At 40.3% G+C, this 27,430-nt stretch overlaps 1 protein-coding gene across 9 annotated transcripts in view; it reads left to right on the top strand.

Moving 5' to 3' along the window:
* APBB2 (amyloid beta precursor protein binding family B member 2) overlaps positions 1-27,430 on the top strand; it is a 420,856-nt gene that overhangs the window by 346,607 nt on the left and 46,819 nt on the right. Inside the window, exon 1 of one of the 9 annotated variants that reach the window (XM_069105124.1) lies at positions 22,970-23,242. The exons of the other annotated variants lie outside the window; for them this stretch is intronic. The gene's annotated coding sequence lies outside the window, so the exon portion shown is untranslated. Of the gene's footprint in view, positions 1-22,969; positions 23,243-27,430 lie in introns of those variants that run through there. 9 annotated transcript variants of the gene reach the window in all.

Below are 27,430 nucleotides of genomic sequence, written 5' to 3'. Positions count from 1 at the left end.
TGTCTCTTCTGTAAAAGGTGTGTGTGTGTGTGTGTGTGTGTGTGTGTGTGTGTGTGATAATATTTGCACTCCCTACTTCACAGGGTTGTCATGGTGAAAGCATTTTAGAAATCCTAAGTGTGCTGTACATATATGAGATATTATTACACATTATATATTCAAGGGAAGTAGTCTACATGGAGAAATACAAACGTTCGGTTCTAGAACAGGCAGTTTAAATCAGACTAAAAGATCAAATATAAATGAAATCATGAAGACTAGACTTAGACTTTTTCATTAGTCTATAAGATGCTTTGCCTTCTGCTAGAACAATGCCAAAGAGAATGCCTTTCTTCAAAATATTGGCGCTTCTGGAAGAGAAACATCATTTGAAATACCAGTAATCTTAACAAGTTAATTTTAAGTAACTAGCCAAAGGGTTTCAGGAGCATTATATCAGTAACCACAAGGTTCAAATGGAAATAACATTGTAAAGAAACAGTGTATGATGCCCTAAGGGTGCTGACCCAATTATATTGCCTCCTACCACAAATATACCATAAAGAGAACAAGCAGCAATTACAAAAGACATCAGACTTCATGGATGGTGTGGTATCTTGTAATATATTTCCAGCACAAACATAGTGGCCTGAAACAGTTGACTATGGCACTTTCCTACCTGAAAGAAGAGTTTTGATTTATGCCTATGTGGCTGATAGCTTCAGAGTTGCTTTGTCTCTTTTGGTGACATAAAAGAAGCTGTGGAAAGATCTTAAGAAAGATAAAACCTGGAACTATTTGTTAAAAACCCTAAGGCAAGGGCTGAACACAAAAAGGATTTAAATACCATTTTATATTATAGGACAGCAAAAATTAGAGTGTTCCTCAAAGGATAGAATATAGTGTGAGTTTTCACATCTTAGATTGCCATTAGTGAGACCATTATTCATCATTCACTTAGGACTGAGAGCCTTGCTCTCAAAGCAGACTACACCCAGAAATTATTCTAATCAGGCCAGGGAGAATGTGGGGAGCTGTAGCATAGGAAAGAAAAGGGAGCCTCTCCAACTTCTTCATTCTGTCTGTTTTCTGAGGATCAACCTTGCTCCCAGGAAGTGACTTGGTGATGAATTCTTTGACAAGGGCCTAGTGGGGCATCGAGGATGGAATGCTGTACCTGGAGGTGAGAAGACTTCAAGTCCCTACTATGTGACCTTGCACAAGACAAAGAACCTCTCTGAGCCTTAGGCAACTCTGAGACTGTGCTGTGACCCAATGGATGGAGTTGGGGAAAGGGAGATCTCCTGTACTGTCCAAGAAGTCACAGGTGCTTGATGGAATGACATGGCATATTAATAGTGCTAATGAAAGTACTTTGCTTTCATCATTTTGTAGTTTCCAAAGTACTTTATATGTATTAGCCCATTTAATCCTCACAACAACCCAGTGGCAGCAACAGGGTCCGGTGGGAAGATAATGACTAGGCTTGGCTGTTAATTTCACCCGAAGGTGTTTACTGCTTGTGTGACCTGAGATAACTGATTTTCCCACCCTGGGCCTTCACTGGCTTCATCATCTCTAAAGTGAGGGTACTGGATGGGCTCAGTAGCTTCTGTCATACTATGAAATAAATGGTACAAATATTATCCCCATTTTATACATGAGGAAACTAAGGCTTAGGTTAAGTAAGTTAGCCGAGATCACTGAGTTATTCCATGGAGAAGTCAGAATGAACCTTGGTCCTTTGATACCAAACTGGTTGACCAAGTTGATTCTACCCCTTTGCTTGTCCTTGTCTTTTTCCTTGTTCTGTATTTCCTGGTGGCTATTTCCCTCTTTGTCTTCTATGCTTGGCCAGTCTTCAAGGTCCCAATCCCATCTTCTCCACCAGCCTGTCACTGGTCATCCTGGCCCTTGGTGATCTCTTCCATCTCTGGATGGCTCTGATGCTTATGGGCAGTGTCCCCCTTCTGTCATCTACCCTTTCTTTTTTGACTTCTCATGAGGATGTGACATGAATCTTCCCCCTTTTCCAGCTCTCCACTGAGACTGAAATAGCCTTGAGGCCAAGGCCCATATCTTCTACAATAACTCTGGGAGGTGGGGACTATAGATATTATTATTCCCATTGTGTGGGTGAGGAAACACATTCATGGAGGATGAATGAATGACTTATCCAGGGTCACACAGTAGAGAAGTAATCCAAAATTAGATTTGAACCCAGTTTTTCCTGATGCCAGGCCCAAGAGAATCACATGGAATTACAGAATTTAAGAGTTTGGAAGGGATCTCAGAAGCCATCTGGTCATTCCTGAAAAGGAATTCCCTTTAATATATACCTTAAAAGAGACCACCCAGCCTTTGCTTAGAGATTTCCAATAAGAGGAGACCTGCCACCTTCAGAAAAAGCTGTTTCATTTCAGGATGATGCTAAGGAGTCAAGAAGGGTTTTCTTGCCTCAAACATAAGTTTGTCTGTACAGTTTCAGCTCATTGCTCCTAAATCTGCCCTCTTGAGACCAAGCAGGACAGCTCTAATCACACCCATATGACAATCCTTCAAATGCTTGAACAGCTATCCTGTCCCTCTAAATCTTCTCTTCTCTAGGCTAACTTTCCTCAGATCTTTCCACTGATACAAACAGTACCAAACCTAAAAGCTTTTTGCCTCCCTCCTTTGGATGCCCTCCAATTTATCAGTGTCCTTCCTAAAATCTGGTATTCAGAACTGAAAATATATTTATCCTATTCTAGTCTGACAGCAGCACTACCACCTTTTTATTTTTGGAAACTCTCCCTCAATGCACTCCCACCACATTGACTCTTTTGGATGCCATATTACATTCTGAATTACATTGAACTTCCAATCTATGACAACCCCAAGCTCTGTCTCTCTTAGTATACCTCTCCATTTTGGTCTTGTGAAGTGGATTATTTTTTCAACTGAGGCATAAGATATTCATTCTTGATGTATTTTATCTTATTAGATTCAACCCAGTATTCTACAATGTTGAGATAATTTTGGATCTTAAGTCCCTTATCCAGGATGTTAGCTGTCCCATCTTTTTGTCATTCAAAAATTTGATAAGGATACTATCTCTACCTATATTCAAGTCATTAATAACAATGTGGAAAAGCACAGTTGGGACAAGCATACATCCTAGGGAGACACTGGAGACCTTACTCCAAGTTGGCATTGAGCTGTTAAGGTTACTTTGGGGGTCTAGCCATTCAGTCAATTATGAATCTATCTAATGACACCATGTCTCACATCCCTACCACCACCACTTAACAAACTGTAGTGGCTCCCTACCACCTGCAGGATCACATATAAAATTCTCTGTTTGGCATTTAGAGCCCTTCATAACCTGTTCCCCTGATCTTTCCAGGCTTCTTATACTTTGCACTCCCAACCTCCCCATTTCTTCTTCAATCCAGTGACACTGGCCTTGCTCTTTCTCAAACAAGATGCTCCTGTTTCCCAACTCTGATCATTTTTACTGACTGTCACCTAGGCCTGGAATGTCTTACTCCTCATCTCTGCCTCCTGGCTTCTCTGACTTCCTTAAAGCCCAAACTAAAACCCCACCTTCTACAGGAAGTCTTTCCCAGTCCCTCTTAATTCTAGTGCATTCCCTCTACTGATCATTTCCAATTTATCTTGTATATAACTTGTATGTACATAGTTACTTGCATGTTTTCTCCCTCATTAGATTTTGAGCTCCTCAAGACTAAAGACTGTCTTTTGTCTTTCCATATCTCTAGTGCTTAGCATCTTGTACGGCACATGGTAGTCATTTAATAAATATTTGTTTGTTGAACTGACTGACTCTCTACCATTTCCATAAAAATAGTGTGAGCATCTTTGTCAAATGCTTGGGTAAAGTCTAGGTAAACTATCTTTGGCATTCGACAGTTTAGCAATCCTGCTTGGAAAGGAAGTAATGTTATTCTGGCATGATCTTTTCTTAATGGAGCCACTGGGGTCACTGCTTCTTCACTAATTATTTAATCATTAATACTTTCTAGAATTTTACTATGAATTGAATTAAAACTCATTGGCTTATAGTTTTAGTACTTTGTTCCTTTCCCTTTTTTGAAAATCAGAGCATTTGCAGTTTCTCCATTTCTTTCATACTTTTCCCATATTCCATGATTTTGTAAATATCAGTGACCAACAATCAAATTATATCCATGATCTCTACACTAGACATAGCACCCTAGACAAGTTCTACTGGGATGTGAGTTCATTCTCCCTGTGTTCTTGCCAGTAGGTTGGTGCTTAAACTCTTGAATTTGGCTTCTATTGTAATTTTTTTCCATTTCAGAAATAGTTATGGCATCTGGCATATTAGTGCTCAATAAATAATAGGAATATAGAGTTGTAATAAATAATTATGTCTCTCTGGCAGAGAAGCAACAGCACATATGGAAACCAAGGGATATCAGAGTGAAGCCTGTTATCCCAAGAATTGGAGGAGATTCATAAACACTCATTTACTGTCCAAAGGCCCAGGGAACTGTTGTTTGGCAATAATTCAGAAAGCAGTTCATCTAGATGCTTGCCAGTAATTCTAGGAACGGTAACCATAGAATCCTAACCATAGATTTTTGGAATGGATTTAGTTTAGATGAGGACTCTCCCAGTAAGAGTACATTAGATTCATCTGTTATAATCGTCATAATAAAAAGCATTGTGAGAACTAAAGAAATGCTCTCAAAACCCTAGAAAGTGCCTCTTAGATATCTGCCCTCAGGGCCTACTAGTACTTATTCTATACAGAGTGGTCTGTTGCTCTTTGAACATTTATTAAGTGGATGAATGAATAAATTCTTATTTCAGTAGAAAAGCTTACAATCTCTGTGTCGAACTCCTATACCCCCCTTCTTTCTTTCTTGGTGGTTTCATTAATACTCATAGGTTCACGATCATCTCTATACAATTGCCAGACTCATCTCTCTTTTCTCTCCCCTGAACCTTAGGGCCAGGTCAACAAATACTCACTGGGCATCTCCAAGTCAGTGTGTCCAAAATAAAATCCATTTATCTTCCTCCCCGCTCCCACATCTTCTTAACTTCTATATTTCTCTTCACCACCATCCTTCCATTCAAGTTTACAACCCCAAAGGCACTTTTCCCTTCCCTTTACCTCACCCAATCCCTATCCATTTGTCTCCTATCCCCTTCTTTCCACTTACACAGCCACCACTCTGACAATTCAGGCCCTTGTCTCCTTCCTCCTAGAGGTTTGCAGTGACTTTCTCATCTGTTTCCCTAACTCAGGTGTTTCTCCCCTCTTAGACATTCTTCACACAACCACCAAACGGATATTCCGAAAGCACAGGTCTGACCATTTCTCTCTCCTGCTCTCGAAGTCCCAGTAACTTCCTCTTACCTCTAGGATGAAATACAAATGCTTCTGTTTGGCTTTGTTGTGCCCTACTGTCCTTCATGAACATTTCAGCCAAACTGGCCTGCTTGCCATTCCTGGTATACGACATCGCATCACCTATCTCCTGGTCTTTGAACAGGCTGCCTCTCCATTCCTGGAATGTACTCCTTTCTCTCCATCTCCTCAGTCTGTTAAAATCCTTAGCTTCCTTCTGAGTTCAATTCAACTGCCAGAAGGAAATCTTGATTTCCCTCCTGTCAATTGCTAGTGCTCTACCCCACACAATTACCTTGTCCATATTCTGTATGGATTTTTTTTCTATGTATATGTTGTTTCCATAACATAAGTGCTTTGAGGACACCATTCATTTATGTATTTATTTTAGCTCCTAAATAGTACCAGGTGCATAGTAGGCACTAATGACATGAGTTTCCTTCCATAAGATGTACCAGTTTTAAGGAAATGATTGATTCAGATATTTATGGGCCTAATTTGGGGCTCCTCTAAGTGACCAACGGCAGCTCCTGTCACTGACATATCAAGTTATTTGGAAGAACAGAGAACTTTCTCGTTTCCATGTAAACAGCGTGACTTCCAGAAGCTTTACAATACTGGCATTTTTGAACAGTAGGCTTAGAGGGCTAACAACAATGTGTCCTCACATTTCCAAGCTTGTTGCCTGAGAGAAAGAGGCAATTACTCCTCATTTGTGTTCAGTAGAGCCTGTCTTCTGACAGGCAAGCAATCCCCTGCTTGAAGCAAAGTCTCCTGGGCTCCAGCCCCCTGCCAGTTTTAGCATCTTAATTCAAGAATTAAAATATTATTTGGAGTGGTTAGTTGATAATGGACCATTGGCATTTGCAGTCATCAACTCTGTTTCATAATCATGTTACTGAGTGTACCTGTGATGCTCATACTGGTCTGGAAAACAGATATTTCACTTCTATGAAGCGTGATAAATCCTGCCTGGCTAATCCTTCTAAAGCAAAGTTGCTTAATCTTTTTTGGGTCATAGATCCCTCTGGCAGCCTGGAGAGACCTGTGGACTTCCTGTCAGAATAATGTTTTTAATGCGTAAAATCCAATACATTGGATTTCAAAAGAAACCAATTACATTGAACTCCATTTGCCAAATATTAAAATTTGTAAAAACCAATTCACAAACCTCAGGTTAAGATCCCATATTCCAAAGCTAATTTGATAATAAAATCCATGAACCATGAATATAGACCCGTGACCCTGTCTATGGACGGTTTTTTTTTTTTGGGAAAGCCTCCTTTTATAATCCCACAATATGGAAAGGAAGTTCAGAATATATGAGTAAGGAGTAATTACTAAAGGCCAAAAAATTACCCTAAAGTTTATTTTAGTAATATTGCCTCTCTGAAGCGTCCTGGATAATTTTTAGGCATTAGTCAGATAGAGTATTTAGTATATTTCACTCATGGATTTATTATCACATTGTACAGTAGAAATGATTTTTAATATCTAATGTTCAAAGAACAGTTTCTTGTCTCTATGAAAGGCAGAAAAAAATCTCCAAGGCAGCCAGCTGGGCTGGTATGGTTCACAAGCCTTAACAGCTTTGTCTTTGGAAACTGTCAGTTGCCATGCTCTCCTTTCTTCCTAAGCAGATGTCCACACTTCTCTGGACCCTCATGTTCCACCCCTCTGTTATTATTTATTCTCTGTTGACCTCTTTCTTTAAGCATCTCATGCTCGGTCTGGGCTTTCTTTTCTTTAAAATCAGACTCCAACCTGCCTTTGTCGCCTGATTCCCCACTTGCTGCCTTCAGGCCCCATGTGCTATATATAGTTGCCATGCCTAGAACAGGCCCTTTATTTTTCCACATTGCACCATTAGTTCACAAATGCTGGGAATACTGTGCTTCCCCACCCCCATATCCAATTGCCCATGTCCTAGCCATCTTTTGGGTTTGTTTTTTTATTAACAAGCATTTTTCTTTCCTTTCCATCCTCCCCTCACTGAAAAAGAAAACTTTGAAACAAATATACCCATCTTCTGAAGCACCAGCTCAAAATGCGCCCTCCTCCATTGAAGCCTTCTCTAATTTCTGCCCCCTCAAAGAAAACCAAACAAACCCTGAAAGTAATCTGTACCCCATCTGTCTCAATACAACTATCCATTTTTCCTCTACACATAGATTCTAAATCTAATTTGTTCTCTGTTTATCTGAATATGTGCACACGTGCATGTTTTATCACCCTTTCCAGATTAGAGGTCCCTTAAGGTTACGGGTTTGCTCTCTTTATTTGTCTCTCTACCAGTGCATAGCACACTGCTTTATATATATAGGTACTTAATAAATGTAGGTTGAATGTTGTTGAATGCCTCCCTCCCCTAAGAGAAAATAGTCTTTTTTTGAGGAACCTAATCTACAAGCATTTATTAAACACATGCTGTGCGTCTGTCACTATGCAAAACATTGGGAATTAAAAATACAAGCAAAAAGAAAGACAGTCCCTGTCCCTCAAGGAGTTTACACTCTAAGTGGGGAAATAACATATAGAAAGGGACTAAAATGAAAATGAGACGAAGGCACCATCACTGGGACATTATAGAGAAAAGCCGGGAGAGTCAGGAATGTAGCCTGGAGAGGAATGAGAACTCCATTGGTCTGGGCCTTTTGCTTAAGATGGGGGTTCTGGGAGGAACCAGCCAATCAGAGAGGGAGGTCACCAGGCATGGTGGTTGTTTCCAATATGTGAAGTCCAAGGTAGAGCAAGCTTCTAGGATGAACCAACTTTCTGCCACATTGGAGAGAAAGTCTGGGAGTCAGGAGTGCAGTCTGTAGTAGAAGGAGGCAGTTAGGTGGTGCCATGCTGAACTTAAAGTATGAGTAAATGAGTAAAGTATGTAAAGTAAAATAAAGTAAAGTATGAGTAAATGAGTAAAGAAGACCACAATCCAAGTCCAGCCTTTGACGCCTGTGAGCTGTGTAACCCTCAGCAACTTATTTAGCCTCTGTTTGCCTCAGTTTCCTCATCTGTAAAGTGGAAATAAAATAACACCTACCTCACAAGTTATTGTGGGGATTAAATGTGATTATTTTTAAAAATACTTTGTATACTTTAGAGCACTACATAAATGTTACCTTTTTTGTCATTTCTAAAATAGTAAAAATAAAGGAAATAATTCCACTCCATTACTCTACCATTTTCTGGCTTCACAAACTAAGAGTTCAGCTGTGTCTCCCTTTTATTTTTTCTCATTGATGGCAATTTCAAGAGTGACAATGTGTGCCATTCATGGGCACATCCAAGGAGTACTGATAGATTAATAATAACATTAAGAAAAAACAAAACATTGCAGTGAATTTTGAGAGCCGTAATACTTGGGAGTAGGTTCAGATAGAAAATGGTTGGACTACTTTGATTAAAACAGCTCTGTGTAGTAGAGGGAACACTGATCTCGCAGTGAGGAGGACTGAGGGCAAGGCGCAAATCTTATTCCAACTGGACAAATCACTTAACCACTTTGGACTTCAGTTTCCCCATCCGTAAAATGGGGTAGTACTGTACTACATACCTCAGTTGCTTCAAGGAAAGTGTTTTATAAGCGTCCAAGTGCTATATAAATCTGTTGTCATTATTATTAAGAAGAGTAATACTTTTAATGATTGGTCCAATCTAGAACTTGGGCAATTCATTTTTTAAAAATTGGTCCAACCAGGACTGTTTTTGAATAATTAATCCAAATCATTCATCAAATAGCCTTGTGGAGAAGCTCACACCTCCCCCAAATAGTTAAGGATAATGTTATTTGTATATGTAAGGTATAAAGTATCTGATTTCCTACTTGTGTAAATAGTAAATAGCAAAAATATTCATTGAATTTAGTTCTCCATAGATGTTAAAACTCTTTGCCTCTACATTCGCTAGACACATGAAAATGTGTCTGGATTACTCCCTGCCTGTCATGGCACCATAGAAATAGTTCTGTTGAATCCTGGTGCTGTATGTAATAGAAGCAATGATAGAACCCCTGGTACTTGTGAGTCTGATGTGTGGGTGCTGGGAGGTGGTTTGTTTTGCTTGGAGGCCCTCAGTTGTTGACTGCTGGGGCATAGTCAACAAAACAGAATTATTTAGCACCTTAGGAGAATGGATTGCTTCCATTTCTGTCATTTGAAATTAATGATTGTACTTTAGGATGCAGTAAAACCTCATTAATTTAGATGCCACTAATTTGGAGCCTGTGATCTTCTCAGTTAAGAGACTGTACTCTTGGTGAGATCTGGGGAGGAGGAAAGTTTTTTAAGCAGATTCATAGCATAAAGAAGGTTGGGGGAGGGGGAAGAGAAATGTCTTAATTATTCAAGAGAACTCTTCTTAAGTAGCTTTCAAATACATCAGAAGCATTCCCTTGTGTGTCCACTGTGGATTTCCCTTCCCTATGCTATCCTTCCCTTAAACACATTCTCATGTTTTGTTTTTCCCAATGGAATATTCTCTCTCCTCCTCTTTACTTATCAAATTCCTGTCCATCCTTTAAAACCCAACACAAATGGCATCTTTTCCACAAAGCCTTCCCTGATTTCCCTTCCCTTCTGACTTCACATAGCATTTGATTCTGGATCTCTCCAATGTTATCATGTAATATTAGGCACTGTAACTTTTATTTTGCACCCTTGCTAGACTATAAGCTTTATGAAAGAAGGGGAGATGAATCTTTTGCAAACTTTTTTTATCCCCCCCAGTCCTTAAATATTCATTTTAGTTTAAACTAATTAGTTTTCTATTAGGTCCAGCAGTTTCCAGGCTTCTCATCTAGCTTAATAATAAATAAAACAGAGCATAAATTCTGTACCCAGCAAATGCTCAATAAATTCTCATCAAGTGAATGAATACAATAATTAAAATTCCCCTTGTAAGTAGTACTACTATTCACTGAAAGCTTGCTATACACATAGCTCTCCATTAGTAGCTCTGGGTGTGTGTGTGTGTGTCTGTCTGTCTGTCTGTCTGTGTCTGTGTCTGTGTGTCTGGGTCTTTTTTCTTTGTAAACCTTATTCCTTTCCCAAAGGGAGGTGGTTCTCAAGGTCTAGTGGTGATGGCACATCAGCTCAAAAGCCTGCTACTAATCTGTTTGCTCTCTGAGTGGCTTTGGGGATCTCTGCTCCAGCATTCATGACTCATTTCTGAATTTAAAGTCTTGGGCTATTCAAGTGTGGCAGACAACAGCTCCCTGACTATGAACAAACCCCAAATGTATGATTTCCTCCCCCCTGCTGTCACTGGGCTTTTGTTTATAAGAAGTAGACTGAGAGTAAGGAGACCTGAGTTCTCCTTCTGCTTCTACTGCTAATTTAGATTTATGCACGAGGTACCTTATATCCCTCTTTACTCAGCATAGCTCTCTGTATACCACAGCTATTTAGTGAATGGTTTTTTAATTGATTAGGCGGTCGGGGAGGGGAGGTTGTCTTCACTTTTTTAAGGCCTCAGTTTCTTCATCTATTAAAATAAGAATAATTTCAGGGCGGCCAAGTAGCACAGCAAGTAAGAGCACCAGCCCCAGGGTCGGGATGACCTGGGTATCAAATCCGGGCTCAGACACTTAGCACCCACCCAGAAACAATTGGCCGCGTAACCTTGAGCAAGTTACTTAACCCCAATTGCTTAGGGGCAGCCAGGTGGCTCAGCGAGTAAGAGCACCAGCCTCAGTGTTGGGATGACCTGGGATTGAATCCAGGCTCAGACACTTAGCACCACACCCAGAAACAACTGGCCGTGTAACCTTGAGCAAGTTACTTAACCCCAATTACTTAAAAAAAAAAAAATAAGAATAATTTCTGCTTTCTTCTACTGCCAGAATTCTGATCACAGTAAGAACTATTATGTATTCAGAAAGACTATCACTATCATGATTTTTATTACGTTTCCCAAAGCTCTAAGATTGTCTTCATTTGGAATTACTAAGTCTATCTCCTGAGCTTTCTCAAAATTCTTTGAATATGTGTTTTCATGTAATTAATGAAAAATAAATTAATTAAATTATATCATAGCTTTACACCCACTAATGAAGGTCTGAAATGGTGTGTGTAGTGACTTGTCTTCTTTTTGTTACTTCTGTATTAGCTCAAGTGAAAATTCTTAAAATACTGAAATGGAGTTCTCTTATGATTGCCCAGATCATTATAATGCTCCCAGAGAAAAAGTTGCTTGAACTGAATGATTATTTGTCCCTAAGAAGTCGTGTAAACCTGTTCCCATCTTGATGGAGTCCATAGACTTAGAAGGGACCTCAAAGCCCATCTAGTTCAGCCTCCTCATCTTAAATATGAGGAAAAACTAAGGGCCACAGAGGTCAAGGGGCCTGGCTAGAGTCACACAGGAAAGATGGGATTTGAACCAAGGTTGGGAAAATCTATTGGCAAATCATCTCCCATGTTGTCATGGTAGCTACTAGAAGGAGATCTGATTATCTTTGGCCAGGTTCATTCAGCAAACACTGAATTTCTACTCTGGACTCAGCTTTTACTAGGAACAATGAAAATATGCATGTACTTGGTGTCCTTGATTTTCTAAACCAAAAATGGAGCAGTGTTAGGTAGATCTCCTGGGGTAAACTTCTGGGAGAATCTGAATAAGAATTAAAGGAGAGATGAGTAGGTATGACCTGCTTGTGATCTGTGGTAGCTACAGGGAAGTCATATCTCTGAGATCCCAGATCCATTTGGGTATTTCAGTGATTTGATGAAGTCTATGTGTGTGTGTGTGTGTGTGTGTGTGTGTGTGCGCATGTGCGTGTGTGTGTGTGTCCATCCATCCATCTATCCATCCCTTTGGCAAGGTGTCATTAAAAGCACATTGACTTTTCTGCGAAGCAGGAAAACCCAGAGTATATGCTTTCTTTTACGAGCAGCTCTTTCTTTTTTCTTTTCTCAGGGACTTTTCAAACCTACTTTATCATAAGCATTATCAGGGCAAGGCTTAAGGTAGTCTTATTTATCTTTTCATAGCCTCCATTGCCTCATTAGGTACTCAATAGAGATAGTGTGTAGGTACATTAAAAAAAAAAACCCTTGAGAGCAATAAAAGAGAAGGGAAAGCAGTATAAAGTATATACTAAGGGTGAAGTCATTCAAGGAGGACATCTTGGAGGAAGTGGGTCCTTGTGTCTGAAATTCAGTCACTGGTTATTAGTATATCAAGAATTAGAAGCCCCGGGCAGGGTCAAGATGACAGAGTAGAAACAGGACCTCCACCTGGCTCTGGCTCCCACCCCCTCCAATTCATGTAAAAGGTGACTCTGAACAAACTTTGGAGCTACAGAACCCACAAAATGACATAGAGAAGCTAACCTCCCACCGAGGACAGCCCAGAAGGCTGGCAGAAAGTGGCCAGCGCAGCACTCTGGGAGCCGACCCCAGCCCCGCTGCAGCTGGAGGTCTTAGCTTCAGGGTGGCCACAACCAGCCACTAGCTGGAGGGACTTCAGATCACCAGCAGCTGTGGCAGTTTCCACAATTATCAACACATAGATGCTAAGGACAAAGTGAGAGGTCAGTGCAGTGTGAACTTTGGGATCCAGTAGTTGGGAGTGTGGTCGACCTTTGCCCCTGGGGCCAGAAGCCACTGAGGCACCATGGAGCAGCAGCAGCCAAGTGGCAGCTTCAGCTCCTGGCCTGCAGATTGTAGAGAGACCAAGCGACCAGTCTGAGGGGAAATTGCTCTTGCTTTAACCTGCTTGGATCTGGATTGTGGTCTAGGGTGGAGATCCTGGGGTGTATGACCAGCTAGCCAGAGCATGTAGAGTCTTCAGAGAGGGCACCCAATTAATACCTTCAGTAGCTGAGAAAACCCCAGTGTTTGGGACAAAGCTCTCCTGTCTGGTGGCAGAGTCCTACTGTTGCAAAAAGTCCAAAAGTCAAGTAATTGAGTGGCAACATCAGCAGACAAAGGAAGCAAACCAAGCAGAACAATCCAACTTTACGATCCTATTTTGGGGATAAAAAGGACCAAAGCATGGAACAGGAGGAAGATAGTGAAGTCAGAACTCCTGCACCAAAAGTTTCCCAAAAAAATATGAGCTGGTTACAGGCCATAGAGAACCTTAAGAAGGATTTTGAAAACCAAATAAGAGAAGTGGAGGAAAAATTGGGAAGAGAAATGAGAATGATGCAAGAAAATTATGAAATGAGAGTCAACAACCTGACTGAAGAAAATAAAACCTTAAAAAATAGACTAACTCAGATGGCAAAAGAGGCTCAAAAAGGCAATGAGAAGAAGAATGCCTTAAAAAGCTGAATTTGCCAGTTGGAAAAAGAATCTCAAAAGCTCACTGAAGAGAATCATTCCTTCAGAATTAGATTGGAGCAAATGGAAGCTAGTGACTTTATGAGAAACCAAGATACTATTAAACAGATCCAAACAAATGAAAAAATAGAAGGCAATGTGAAATATTTCATGGGAAAAACTACTGACCTGGAATTCAAGGTTTTCATATATATATATATACTATTATCAATATTATTTTACATGTAACTGGCAAACAAGATATACAGGCACTGGGGCATAGAGATCTACTGTGCCCTACTGGAAAGTTGGAGGGGGTATGGGAGAAGATATGGGAGAGAGCAGATTGGAAAAGGGGATATCCAGTGGGATCACTATTTTGGGGTGGTGGGTAGGGGAAAAATGGGGAGAAAATTTGTAACTCAAAATTTTGTGGAAATGAATGATGTAAACTAGAAGTTAATAAAGCATTTGATTAAAAAAAAAAGAATTAGAAGCCCTATCTCCTGCTTCCCTCTCCAATGAATTTTCTACTTTGAATTTCCCCATTTGGCACTGTTTAAAACTAATATTTTCTATTTCCCCCTATTATATGTAAAAACCATTTTAAAAATTCTTTAAAAAAAATTTTTGATTTCCAAATTCTCTGTCTCTTTCCCCCCCCCTTCTTGACAAGGCAAGCAATTTTATATAGGTCATACCTGTGCAATCATACAAAACCCATTTCCATATTAGTCAGGTTGTGAAAGAAAACCCAGAACCTTCTGAAAAAAATAAAGTGAAAAATAGTATGTTTTGATCTATATTCACTCCATCAATTCTTTCTCTGAAGGTGGAAACCATTTTTCATCATGAGTCCTTTGGAATTGCTTTGGATTGTTGTGTTTCTGAGAATAGCTTAAGTCATTCACAGTTGATCATTGTACATCATTGCTGTTACTATATTCAATGTTCTCCTGGTTCTGCTCACTTTGTATCAATTCATGTAAGTCTTTCCAGGGTTTTCTGAAATCCTCCTCATCATTGCTTGTAGCACAATAGTATTCTATAACATTCATATTCCACAGCTTGTCCAACCATTCCCCACCTGATGGCCATCCCCTCAATTTTCATTTCTTTGCAACCACAAAAAGAGCTGTTATCAATATCTCTGTCCACTTGGCACTTTTGAAAATAGGAATTCAGAGTTGTACACTGTCTCACATCTAGAAGTTTAAAGTCTAATGTAAAGACACAATAGATGCTACTTTGGCTAAAGTAGTAATAAATGACCACATTATAAAGATAAAAGGCATCGATAAAATCTGTGTTTTAAAAGAAATTAGGAAACAATGAATTGTAGTAAGAGCCTTGGACTTGGAGTGAGGAAGTCATAAATTTGAATCCTACCCCAGATACTTGTTAGATGTGTGACTCTAGGAAAGTCATTTAACCTCATTTTGCCTTGGCATCCTCATCTGTAAAATGGGAGCAATAAGAGCATGCGCCTCACAAGGTTATTAGAAGGGTCAAATGAGGTAACGTGCATAGTGCTTCGCAAATCTTATACCACTATACAAATGCTAGCTATGATCATTATTAATGACTTTTATTTCACCTAAAAAAGGTTTTAGAGATGGTAACTCTTGCTTTACTATTTTTCTGTGGTCATTGAAAAAATCTGGGTCAATTCCATTCCAGGACCCATCAGGCCCTTTGAAATGCTTTCCGCTGCTGAAGTTTCTGAATGCAGGCAACTCTGCGAAAGGCTGTACAAAAGATAATCCAAAGTGACAGTGTTCTGAGACTAGGAGTTTCAAGTCTGATGTGAGGACATAGTAGATCCCAGTAAATATAGAGGGCACAGGCAACATTTTTCCCCAACCTGCCACCCCAGTTTTTGTGATGAAATACCCTGGAGAGCCTGAGTTTACTCTGTAATGCTGATGAATCGTACTTGAGCCCTGTGTGCACCCAGGGCCTCTCCCTTATCTTACCTCTTTGTGTACTTGGTTTTTTCTACCAACTTGGTTTAAGTCAATAAAGAAAATAAGGGAGGTAGGGAATTAAGGGAAACCCCATCTCATGTCTCTCTTACCACTAGTGATGGAAAACCCCATAGACAACTATTAGAGCCATAGAGGTTATGTTTGTAAAGCTCTGAGAGAAGTCGGGATTCTAGAAGTAAACGTTACTACTGAATTTATTGAGCAGGGGGTGGGGTGGGTGGGGGGAATGATGTGGTTAGAGCTGTGCTGTAGGAAGGTCACTTTGGCAAAGGAGTGTGGAGAGGTCAGAGGCAGGAAGACTCCCCAGTAGGTGTGAAGTGATGAGGGCCTGCCCAGGGGTGGGGGCAGCATCTGAAGGGAGAAAAGGATGCATGTGAAAGATCTGAGAAAGTAGAACAGACTGAACTTGGCAACAGATTGGCTTGGGGAGTTGTGAAGGAGGAGGGGTAGAGGATGACATAAAGGTTATGAGGTGACTCAGGGAATGGAGAAGTTCTAAAGGGGGGAGGGTTTGGGAGGAAGGATCCAGTTTGGACATGTTGAGTTTGAGATGCCCACAGAACTTCTGTGGGTGCTTCCACCGAGCAGCTAGAGATGTGAGGAATGAGATGGAGGGAAGCAGAGAGTTTAGGGTTGGATAAATCGATCTGCTCAACACCATCACTATACTGAAACTGCTCTCTCAAAAGTTAGGAGTGACCTCTTAAATAATAAATCCAAAGGCCTGGCATACCAGATTGACTCAGGAAATTCGGGGTTGGAATTCTCTATGACTTGCTGGTTCTGTGATCCTAGGCAAGTCACCTAACCTCTCTGAGGATCAGTTTCCTTACCTGTAAAATGGCTATTATAATTATAACACCTATCTCACAAGGCTGTTGCAGGGCTCTGATACAATTATGTATTTAAAATGCTTTGCAAACCTTAAAGCTCTATGTAATTGTAAGCTATTATGGTTATTATAATTACCCTATTTTTAAACTCTCTCCAGCTCTTGAGACAATTGACCACCTTCTTCTCCTGGACATTCTCGCCTTCTAAGTGTCCATGCAGAGACATAGGGTTAACAGGGCATGATGTGGTTACTCACCTGACCCAACCAGCTCTGGGTGGTCCTGACTTCATGTGGGAGGCCTTTGTGGGACCAAGAAGCCACAGTTAACTGACCAGAGACTTAGACCTCTGAGCCAAAGAAACGGAAGGACTTGCTCAAAGATAGTTTCAGTATCTTTAAGAGAAAACTAGCCTGATCCAAACAGGGGAGGGGTGGTGCAGAGTATGAGGAAAACTTAACCCAGCTGCCATGGGATAGGGCAATGGAGAAGGGAGAGGAAACCTCTGGTAGAAAATACTGATCCTACAATACTTAGCCCAGGAATATGTATATGGGGGACCTCTTATAAATTCTTTTAAAAATTAAGTCAACTTTTAGGATACTACCTCTACATATATTACATATCACACGTGTATGTAAACATTTAAGTGAGATCTTAAGTAGGTTTAGTAATGTGATCCACAATCTACAATATCTTTTTTTCCTTGTTGTCTCTTTATACACCACATGTTTGGGTCTAACTCTGTGTTCAGTACATTTATTATTCTGACTGGGAAAATAGCTTAATTCAAAACTTTCTTCGAGATGAAGGTGGAGAAAATAATCAAAGGATCCTCGATCTTGAAAGGGGCCTCAGGGCCACGGTCCAATGTCTCCTTTTACAAATGAGCCAGCTACAGTTGAGAGCAGTGAAGTGACTTCCTGGGCATTGAGTGTCAGAGGCAGGATCGGAACCTGGGGTCCTCTGACCCCAAATCTTGTGCTCTTTCCAGTGTACCCAGCTATGTCACGTAATGGCCATTATCATGGTTCATTGTAAATTGAAAAGTGTTTTTGTGGTTGCGTTTTATATCCTGCCTCGTTCATATTTGTATATTCAATATATATCACAGTGTTTTGTTCTGTAATGAGCTAGCATTGTGAATGTTATTTTGGTAAGGCACCGTGACTTCCTTGCTTAATGTTTATACCCATCTAATCAAACAAATTGAAATTGGATTGTAGCTGTTGTACATACATAAGGAAACATAATGTAGCTGTTATTTTCCAGTTAAAATGCAGTTCTAGATGAGATAAAATTGATTTTTCTAAGCTATTGAGGGACATTGTAGGTTGACTGAATTTTCATTTAGGTTTTCACAGGGGAGGGGAAAAGGGCTTTATTTTTCTTGCAGATGTCATTCTATAGAAATATTTCATGCTTATTAGGACTTCAGATACCTTTATAGATTGAGTTTTTGTGTGTTCATTGGTTCATAATTTACTTGAAATCATCACAAACCTGAAAGCAGCTGCCAATTTAGAGAGAACGGGGGCAGGAGAGGGATAATATAATTAAGTACAATCCTATTATAATACAGGCTGTTTCTACAGTAAAGACACCACTGATACTATAACATCAGGGAAGAATTTTTTTTAATATAATTGAATTTTCTAGCTGAGGGTGATTCTTTTAAGTGTCATTACTCTAATGTTAACCAGTTCTGATAGAAGTCTTTCTAAGATGTGTTACATGTTCTACTACCCTCTTACACAGAAGATGCAAGGTATATTGCATTAAGAGTCTCATCATCTGGGTCTAACAATGTGTGCAGTGCTCCATACCCGTAGTCCCCCACTTCTGCCCATATTACTATTCATCCTACCTTCGCTAATGTAGATCACAACCTCTCCATGGTTTTGGTAGAATGTCTTCATGTGTTCAAATGGTTAAAACATTCTTCCCCTGGTGGATGAGTCTTTCTGAATTTGGTTAGGCAAGTGCTTGAGCAGCAGATGCTTAGTCCGTCACTGGGCCCATTCTTGAAGCCTTTCCAGCTTGATGCAGGACCAGCTAGAGTGTGGACATCTCTGGCACCATCTTGGAGAACCCAGGGTCACTTCTCGGCTGGAAAAGGTGCTGGAGGGGTTAACAGAACATCCTGAACATAACTGAATTTTTCCTTGATTTTTAACACCAACTGTGCTGTATCAAGTGATAACTCTCATAAGCCATTGAAGCATGCTGGTCTGCTTGATCATGCAGTGAGGGCTCTTCTCCCTGAAATTACTGTACTTTTATTTGGTGCTTTTTATAGTTTTCCCTTCACTGACAGCTGTCACTACTCACTGCTCGCAACGTGTCTGCCTCCATCAGCCTAATCTACATGTTCTCCCTCCTAATCTCCATGTTCTAAATCTGCTTTATCCTAATGAAGTCAATAACCAAGCTTCTTTTAATTTTTGAGTGTGATTTAACACAATTTTATTAATATCTTTTGTTTTTACATCACCTTCATTTCTGAAAATACTTCTCCCCATTTTCCCTATCTAGCAAGTCATCCCTTCTAATAGATTTAAGAAAAGAAAGAAAAAGCTGTTTAGCAAAATCATAATCAGTATATCACCTGAGTCCTGCAGTCCAGCCAACTGTAGTCACATATCTCTGAAAAGAAGGGAAAGAACAAAGGATATGCCTGCCTGACTGCCTGTCTTCCTTCCTTCCTTCCTTCCTTCCTTCCTTCCTTCTTTTTCTTTCTTTCTTTCTCTCTTTCTTTACCCTCTCCAGTGCCAAAGTCTTTGGTCGTTATAATTACACACACACACAATTCCTTTGTTTGCTCTTTCCATTGACATTGTGGTAATAATTATATAAATTGTCTTCTTGGTTCTGCCTACTTTATTCTGTATCAGTTTCCGTGTGATTTTATATATCTCTGAATTCTTCCTATTCATCCTTTCTTTCAATGCTGTGATACTCCTTTACATTACCAACCAAACCCTGGTTAGTTCAGCAGTCAATGGATATCAGCTTTGTTTCCAGTTTTCTTGCAGACTCAAAAAAACCGCTCAGAAGAGTTTGTATGTAGAACCTTTCTTTCTGACTTTGACTTCATTGGGATATAAGCCCAAGAACTGGGCTCTCTCAGCCAAAGGGTTTGAACATCTGAGTAACTTTTATTTAGCATAATACCAAGTTGCTCTCTGGGAGTATTTGGAGCAGTTTGGAACTCCATTAATAGTGTATTTTTTGTACTTGCCTACCATTCCACAGCCTCCTCAACACCGATTCCATGTTTTGTCATCATTGCCAATTGTTCCAGTGAGAAGTGGGACCTCAAAATGGTTCCGATGTGTAGTTCTCTTCTTTTTAGTAATTTGGAAAAGGCTTTGGTACAGTTGTTAATAGTTTTCAATTCTTTGAAAATTGTTCACATGTTGGCTTTTACTTTTGACATAATTCTGATAAGTTGAGTAGCTATGGTCTGTCCCATAAGTGAAATTCATGAGCTTTGGCACCTGGACTCACCACTTGAGACATCTGCTTTGTCTGCTGAGATCTTTTTTGATTACTTCTCTGCTTGGGACTGCTTTCTAGATAGTTGAGGTTACTTCTGGATAAGTAACATATTACTGTATATGGAAACAGACATCTCATAACTCAATAATACTTAGTCCTTTCCATAGAGCAAAGATCACAAAGTGCTTTGTTCGTAACAATCCTTTGAGCTTACTCATTGGTAAAATGAGGGGTTTGGTTTGGATCACATTTAAGGTTCCTCCCAGCTTTAAATATATGGTCCTGTGGTAGGTAGTACTACTGCTGTTTACCCATTTTACAGATGGGGAAAGCAAGACTAAGGAAAACTAAGTGAATTAGCTGGCAAGAATCACATAGCTGCTAAGTGCTGGAATGAAGACTCAGGTTGTCTGACTCAAGGATCAAGGCACTTTCTGCTACATTATGCTGACCTGAACATGGAACAACAACTGACTATTTTAAAGTTGGGAAAGGAATATGACAAGGCTGTATATTGTCACCTTATTTATTTAAGTTATATGCAGAGTACATTGTGTGAAATGCCAGGCTGGATGAATCAAAAGTCAGAATTAAGGTCACCGGGAGAAATATCAACACAACAGTCTAGATATGCAGATGATACCATTCTGATGGCAGAGAGTAAAGAAGAATTAAGAAAACTCTTGATGAGAATGAAAGAGGAGAGTGTAAAAGCTGGCTTGAAGCTTCACATCAAAAAAACTTAAGATCTTGGCAACTGGTCCCATCACTTCCTGGCAAATATAGAGGGAAAAGAAATAGAAGCAGTGTCAGATTTTATATTCTTGGGCTCAGAGATCACTGCAGACGGCAACTGCAGCCATGAAATTAAAAGACTTGCTCCTTGGAAGGAAAACCATGGCAAATCTGGACGGCATACTAAAAAGCAGACACATTATCACCTTGCCAACAAAGGTCCATACAGTCAAAGCTATGGTTTTTCCAGTAGCAATGTATGGCTGTGAGAGTTGGACTATAAGGAAGGTTGATTGTGCAGAACTGACACTTTCAAATTGTAATGCTGAAGAAGACTTTTGAGAGTCCTTTAGAAAACAAGTAGAACAAATCAGTCAATACTTAAAGAAATTAATTGAAGCTATTCACTGGGAGGTCAAATACTGAAGCTGAAGCTTAAAAACTTTGGCCACACAGTGAGAAGGAAGGACTCTTTGGAAAAGACCCTGATGTTGGGAAGCTTGAAGGCAAAAGGAAAAGGGGACAGTAGAAGATAAGATGGATAGATAGCATGGAAACATTGAACACGAACTTGGACAGACTTTGAGAGAGAGTGGATCGCAGAAAGGCCTGGTATGCTATGGTCTGTGAGGTCACCGAGTAGGACAGGACCAAACAGCAAGAGCAAATTGTGTTCCTCTCAGCAAACACAATTAATTATCCATGCAAAAATTAAAAATAGCACAATTAAAAGGTAGGAGTTAGTTACCTCTGAGAATACAAGAATTAAAAAGGGAGTTTTACTATGTTTTTTCCATATGCTCCTGGTGGATAAAACTTGGCAAAAATTTCCTGTTAGTAGAATTCTTCCACTAAAGTTCTCTTCTGATACCTCCTCATTGCATGTAGGTCAAACTGGGTTCATGAAGCCTGTACCAGTGGAGTATAAGCTCAGACAGACTCTTCTGAGCTCAAAAAGCTTTAGACACCTGTCTTTCATCTGAGGTAAAGAGCTGAGCTACTTTTAGAGAGGCTCATTCCCAGGATGACCATGATGAATTTTTTTTTTAATTTTTTGGACACAACAACTCTACTCAGTTTAAAAAAGGGTTGTTTTTCTCCAGGAAAATAATGGCAGACTTTTATATATCACTTAAAGGTTTGCAAAGTATTCTATACACTCTGTTTCATTTGATCCTTACAAGAACCCTCTGAGGTTGGTTGTTTAGGTATCTGAGATTTAGCTAGGTTAAGTGACTTACCCAGGATATCCTATCTACTACACCAAGTTGCATTGTCATAGGGAGGTACTCACCAGGTTTAAATTATAGATCCTTGAAATATGGGAGTATTTCTGTAATTATTTATTTCTGCTTTTGTTTCTTCTTTTTCTTTTCTTAAACAAGAAAAGCAAGATTCAAATTCAGCTTTGCCATTCATTCAGAATGCTTCTGTTGGTTTGTAGAAGCTCCCTAGGATTTTGAAATGAATGGCTGAATCACTAATCCCTGCACAGAAACAAATGAAGAGAAGAAAAAAGAATAAGGGAGGGAAAAGGCTCCCAGAGAATAAAGTCAGCATATTAGAAGAGGAGCCCTGGGATTTTCTTTTCAGCTCTCCTTCTGGCCGTGTCTTAGCATTTTTAAGTGCTCTCACTTGGCCAACTTAGCACTATTTTGTCACCATTGGCATTAGAGCTCAGCAGCAGCATACCAATGAAGGAGAGGTTTTGGGGGGTGGGGGGCACTTTAACTCTGGCACTGACTCCACTGAAAACAAAGGATGCCTTCTTTGAAAAAATGGGCTTGGCTGACAAGTGCAAGATGTGAACTCCAGACAGAATCCTTTATTTGAAAAAATCCCACCCCGTCATGATCCTGAATTTGCCCATTATTAGAATCTAGTTCCTTGGAATTTATTTAATTAAAATTCATGTTTTGATTGTTTAGTGGAAAGGCATTCTGGTAATGGGTTCTAGCTACTTCTGTGGAAGTGACAGTTGTATATTTTTAGGAAGGTAAACCCTACAAGTTCAACTTTCCAAAAGAGGATATTGCATTTTTGATAGGGCTAGATGTACTTTTTAAGCCCCACAGAACTAAAAAAGGGAGTGCCTAGTAATGTAGACCATCTACTACTTCATTATTTCCTGAACTCTGTAGTCTTTCTGTCTTTCCTCCTTCCCAGAGCCATGAAAGAGCTCGAGTTCTCTTCTGGCTGACCGAGTACGGCAGAGGAAAACATGCCTTGGTTGGCTCGCAGCTGCACCCAATCAGCATGGCCCCTCCATACATTGAGTGGGGAGGGCGGGAGTACCCCTGAGGAGGAAAGCTGGAGCTGACATGGTTTTGTTTAACTTGATACAAAATGAATGAGGCGCTGTTCTCTGGGGGGATTCAGAATGGGTCATCCAAGCCCCTAGAGCAGCAAAGAAGCACGAGCAGTTGGCACCATCACCTGACGGTGCTACACGGTACAGAGTGACCGAGGAATAGGACCGTGCAAAACTGTGCAGTTATGCCCCCAGATCTGATGGGCTTGCCATTCACCTTCCCCCTTTGCTGCAATTAAGAGGTAAGTCATTTGAAAGAAAAGGCAGCCTACCACTTCTGCAAGGTAATTGCCTTTGTCTACCAGTATTTTGCAAGGCAGAGGAAATGACTTTGTAGCTGCTCCAAAGCTACAGGAATTCCTTGTGTGACAAAGAGAGTCCTGGGCTTTTGCCTCTCAGAGGCTGATACTTAACCACCGTCAGCACGGCGTGTGTGTGTGGTGTGCATGCATGGGCACTGTAGGCTCTATGTGTTTCTTCATCTCAAGATACTACTTTTTTAAAGTGGCACAAGAATGGTAAAGTAGTTGCAATCTTCACAGGAGCACTGATAGAAGTATTCGTCTTTATTTCCAATTCTCCAGCTCCCCAGGAAGCTGTGCTTACTGGTTTTATTGTTGATTGATTCAAAATGGGCATTTCACAGGGTGTAGTTTCTTATTATTTACTGGTAAATAAATTTTCCATTTGGGCAAATAGATACATAGATGTAAAGGTATTGAAATGATTGCTTAGGATAAATGCATCTATGTAAGGCTTTGGGGGGCAGGGAGAAAACATGTATTATTTTGGAAGCTGTTCTTTGGCTTTGTAATCCTTTTTTGATTATGTATTTTGGTATATCTAAATAAATGGTATAAATAAATAATTGGTATATAATGGTATAAATAAATAAATAATGTTCAATACAGAACGCTGTGTATAGCAACAACAAAAATCTTATTTGATTTAATATATTAATAATGTAACTGCCAAGAGTTAAAAAAAAAAATCCAAAGTGCCAAGAAATAGCAAGTTTATAGTGTTACTTGTATTTTCAGTGTACATGACCCATTTTGGTTCTTATAATTGAAAAAGAAACTTCAAGCTTTAAACATTGCTTAAACACTGGATCAGGCTCCCAGGGGACCTGCCCCTTTTCCATCATCTATGTTTCCCTCTACTGATAATTACAACCTGGTGCACATATTGATTCACTAATTGATGTATAGCTGTGAATCCTCATTACTGAACTGGATGAGAGAAGGGGGAAGAAGAGGCAGTCCCATTAATCTTTTCTTTTCTTTTTATAGCTGCAGCCGCATGCTTGGGTTTGATTTGTAACGTGAATGGCAGGGTACTGTCTGTTTCCCTTATTCCTGTACTCATTTCTGTTTCTTTAGTACTAGAATATTAAGCATCCTTGATCTCATGTAATAAAAGCAGTTCATAAGCTTTACTGCATTCTTTTTAGTTGCTACTTCTAGTTGGAAGGAATTACTGAGGTCTTCAGGCATTTCCAAAGATTTTATTTGGAAAATTGTTGTAAACGACTCTTTGTAAATAGCATCAACACACTCATTGGAAGCATAAACAGCGAAGCTTTTGTTGTCAAAGTAATTTGTATCAAGAGATTAAATGAAGTCTTTCTACAAATAAACGGCCAAATCATGTCATTTATTGCTTGTCTTTGATGAGCAAGACCCATGCTTGCTACCATGTGTATCCTAGCCCCTCTGACTGTTCAGAGGGAGTAGCCAAATCTTGTTAGCAGCTGGCACATCTAGTCCTCAAAACTCAGTGATCACTTGTACAGGAATCTCATCCATTCAGTTTACTTACCATTCCAACAAGCTCTCAGTGTCAAGACCCAAGAGATCTGAATCAATCCCTGGGAAGGACCTCCATTGCACAAACCCAACAACCATCCAGCTTCTACTTAAAGATCATAAATGATGGGGATATCACTAATTTTCCAGTGATGGGTTGCTCTGGTTTGGGATAGTTCTTCCTTCTATCAGGCTGAAGCTGGTTTTCTCATCTGTCCCCCATCGTACCCAGTTCTGATCTCGAGGGCTACGGTAAAACAGGTGACATCAGTCTTCTCCAGGACAACCCTTCAGACAGATACTTGAAGATTGTCATCATGTACATTCTCAGTCTTCTCTTCTTCTCCAGGCTAAAATACCCTTAGGTTTTTTTTGATAGGCTTTTTTGGGGCGGAACTAGGGGGCAAGAAACTGATTATGAATCTTGGAGGCCATCTTATGCTGTCTATGTCCAAGACAGGATCCCTGCTACAACACACCTACATGAAAAGACCTCTTGTTTACAGTACAGAAAACACCCATTAATCAAGGAGCAACCCTTTCCATTCTTGGATCCTTCTCATCATCAGGAATTTTTCCTTAACATCAAGCTGTTTGCCTTTCTGCCATTCCTACCCATTGTTCCCAGTTCTGCCCTCGGAGGCCAAATGGAATAAGTCATTAGACTCTTTTCCACATGACAGCCCTTCAGGTTATTGAAGACCCCTTCCCTGGTGTGTCTTTCATTAGCTCCCCTCCCCACCTTCTCTTCAGGTTAAATATCCCAGCATTCTTCAGCTGAGTTTGCTACAGCATTAGAGTGTAGTGGACAGAGCATTGATGTGGTTAGAGGACCTGGATGGGAGCAAAGCCCTTCTCTAATGCTTAAGACCTGTGTGACCTTAAGTAAACCTCCCTGGGTTTCAGGTCCGTCTTAGGTCAAATAAAAGGGTTGGACTAGATGGCCTCTGGAGGCCCTCCCAACTCCAGCATCATGCACGATCTCATTGGTTCGAGGCCTTCTGTGAACACTCTCCAGCTTCTCGGTGCCCCACCCACAAGGTGCTCCCCCAAACTGACCATAATCCCCTAGACTAGGACCTGATTAGTGTTGAGTGAAGCAGGTGTCCCCCGGGAAGGTGGGCCTCTCTAGCATGAAACTACACCCATGAGACTACACTGGCATCTTAGTGCTTGCTTTGGACAGATGGGGAGTTGAGTGGCCCCTTAAATCACCAGGTCTTTTTCAGATGAGCCACTGCCTAGCCCCAACTCCCTCACCAAATACTTGTAAAGAAAGCTTCTTGATGTCTTCTATCTTGTTGATGTTCTTCCCAAAGTCCTGGGAGTTCCTTCTAATCTTAGTGCCTTTTCTATGAGACTCCCTCCCCCTTCCCCCGCATCTGCCATTATACCCTTTCTGAACATAGTTGTAGAATATGTTGTCTCCTCCATTAGACTCTGAGCTCCCTAAAGGCAGGGGCTTTTTGCCTTTCTTTGCATCTACGGTGCTCAGCATAGTCTCCACAACATGGGAGGCAATTAAGAAATGCTAGTTGACTGACTGGAGTCCAAAACAGAACGCATATTTCTAGATGTGATCAAGCTGGAAAAGAATACAGCAAGACCATGATCTCCCTGATCCTGTGTGCTATGCTTTTATTATTCAATCTTTTGGTCAGGTCTAACTCCTCATGACCCTGTGCGAGGTAAAGAGAGTGGGATGGTTTGCCATTTCCTTCTCCAGTGGATTAAGGTAAACAGAGGTTAAGTGTCTTGCCCAAGGTCCCACAGCTAGTGTGTGTCTGATGCAAGATTTGAAATCAGGCCTTCCTGACTCCATGCCCATGGTTCTATCCACTGAGCCATCTACCTGTTTTTTTTTTTATTACTGCAATTCCTAAATTACTGTAATTACTAATTTCCATTACTTTTCATCTGTCATGTTAAACAGTTGCTCCTGTAGCCCTTTGGAAACTCACAGACTTTTTCCTTATAAAGTTTTTTTTTTAGAAAATATTCTGGGCAGCTAGGTAGCCCAGTGAATAGAACACTGGCCCTGGAGTCGGGAGGACCTGAGTTCAAATCTGGCCTCAGACACTTAATACTTACTAGCCATGGTACCTTTGGCAAGTCACTTAAAATTGCCCCTCCAGAAAAAAGCAAGAAAAGAAAAGAAAATATTCTTAATATGCCCCTCAATCCTTGCAGTTAATTTATTTGAACCTAAGTCTATGACTTTCCATTTAATTTCTTTAATCCTTTTCCTAATTGGATAGAATGCTGGATCTGGAGTCAGAAAGACCTGACCTCAGACACTTAATGTGACCCTGGGCAAGTCACTTACCCCCTGCCTGCAAAAACTTGACAAGGAAATGGCAAACCACTCCTATATCTTTACTGAGAAAATTCCATCAACAGTTGGTTCATGGGGTCATGAACATAGCCACAACTGAAGGACTGACCCACATTGCCAGACACTGTACAAATGCTAGAGATACAAATAAAGTCAAAAAACCCAGCCCTGGACATCAAGGAACTCACATTCTAATGGAGGAGACAATGTACAAACAACTATGTACCAACAAGATATGTTCTGGGTAAACTGAGGATAATCTCAAAAGGAAGGCACCAAGATTAAGA

This window comes from Petaurus breviceps, unplaced genomic scaffold (assembly GCF_028583685.1).
Source record: "Petaurus breviceps papuanus isolate PSGF00001 unplaced genomic scaffold, PetGlider_PUasm1.0 76, whole genome shotgun sequence".
Taxonomy (NCBI): Eukaryota; Metazoa; Chordata; class Mammalia; order Diprotodontia; family Petauridae; genus Petaurus; species Petaurus breviceps.
Note: the sequence above shows the minus strand (reverse complement) of the source record. Positions and strands in the feature narration are given on the sequence as shown.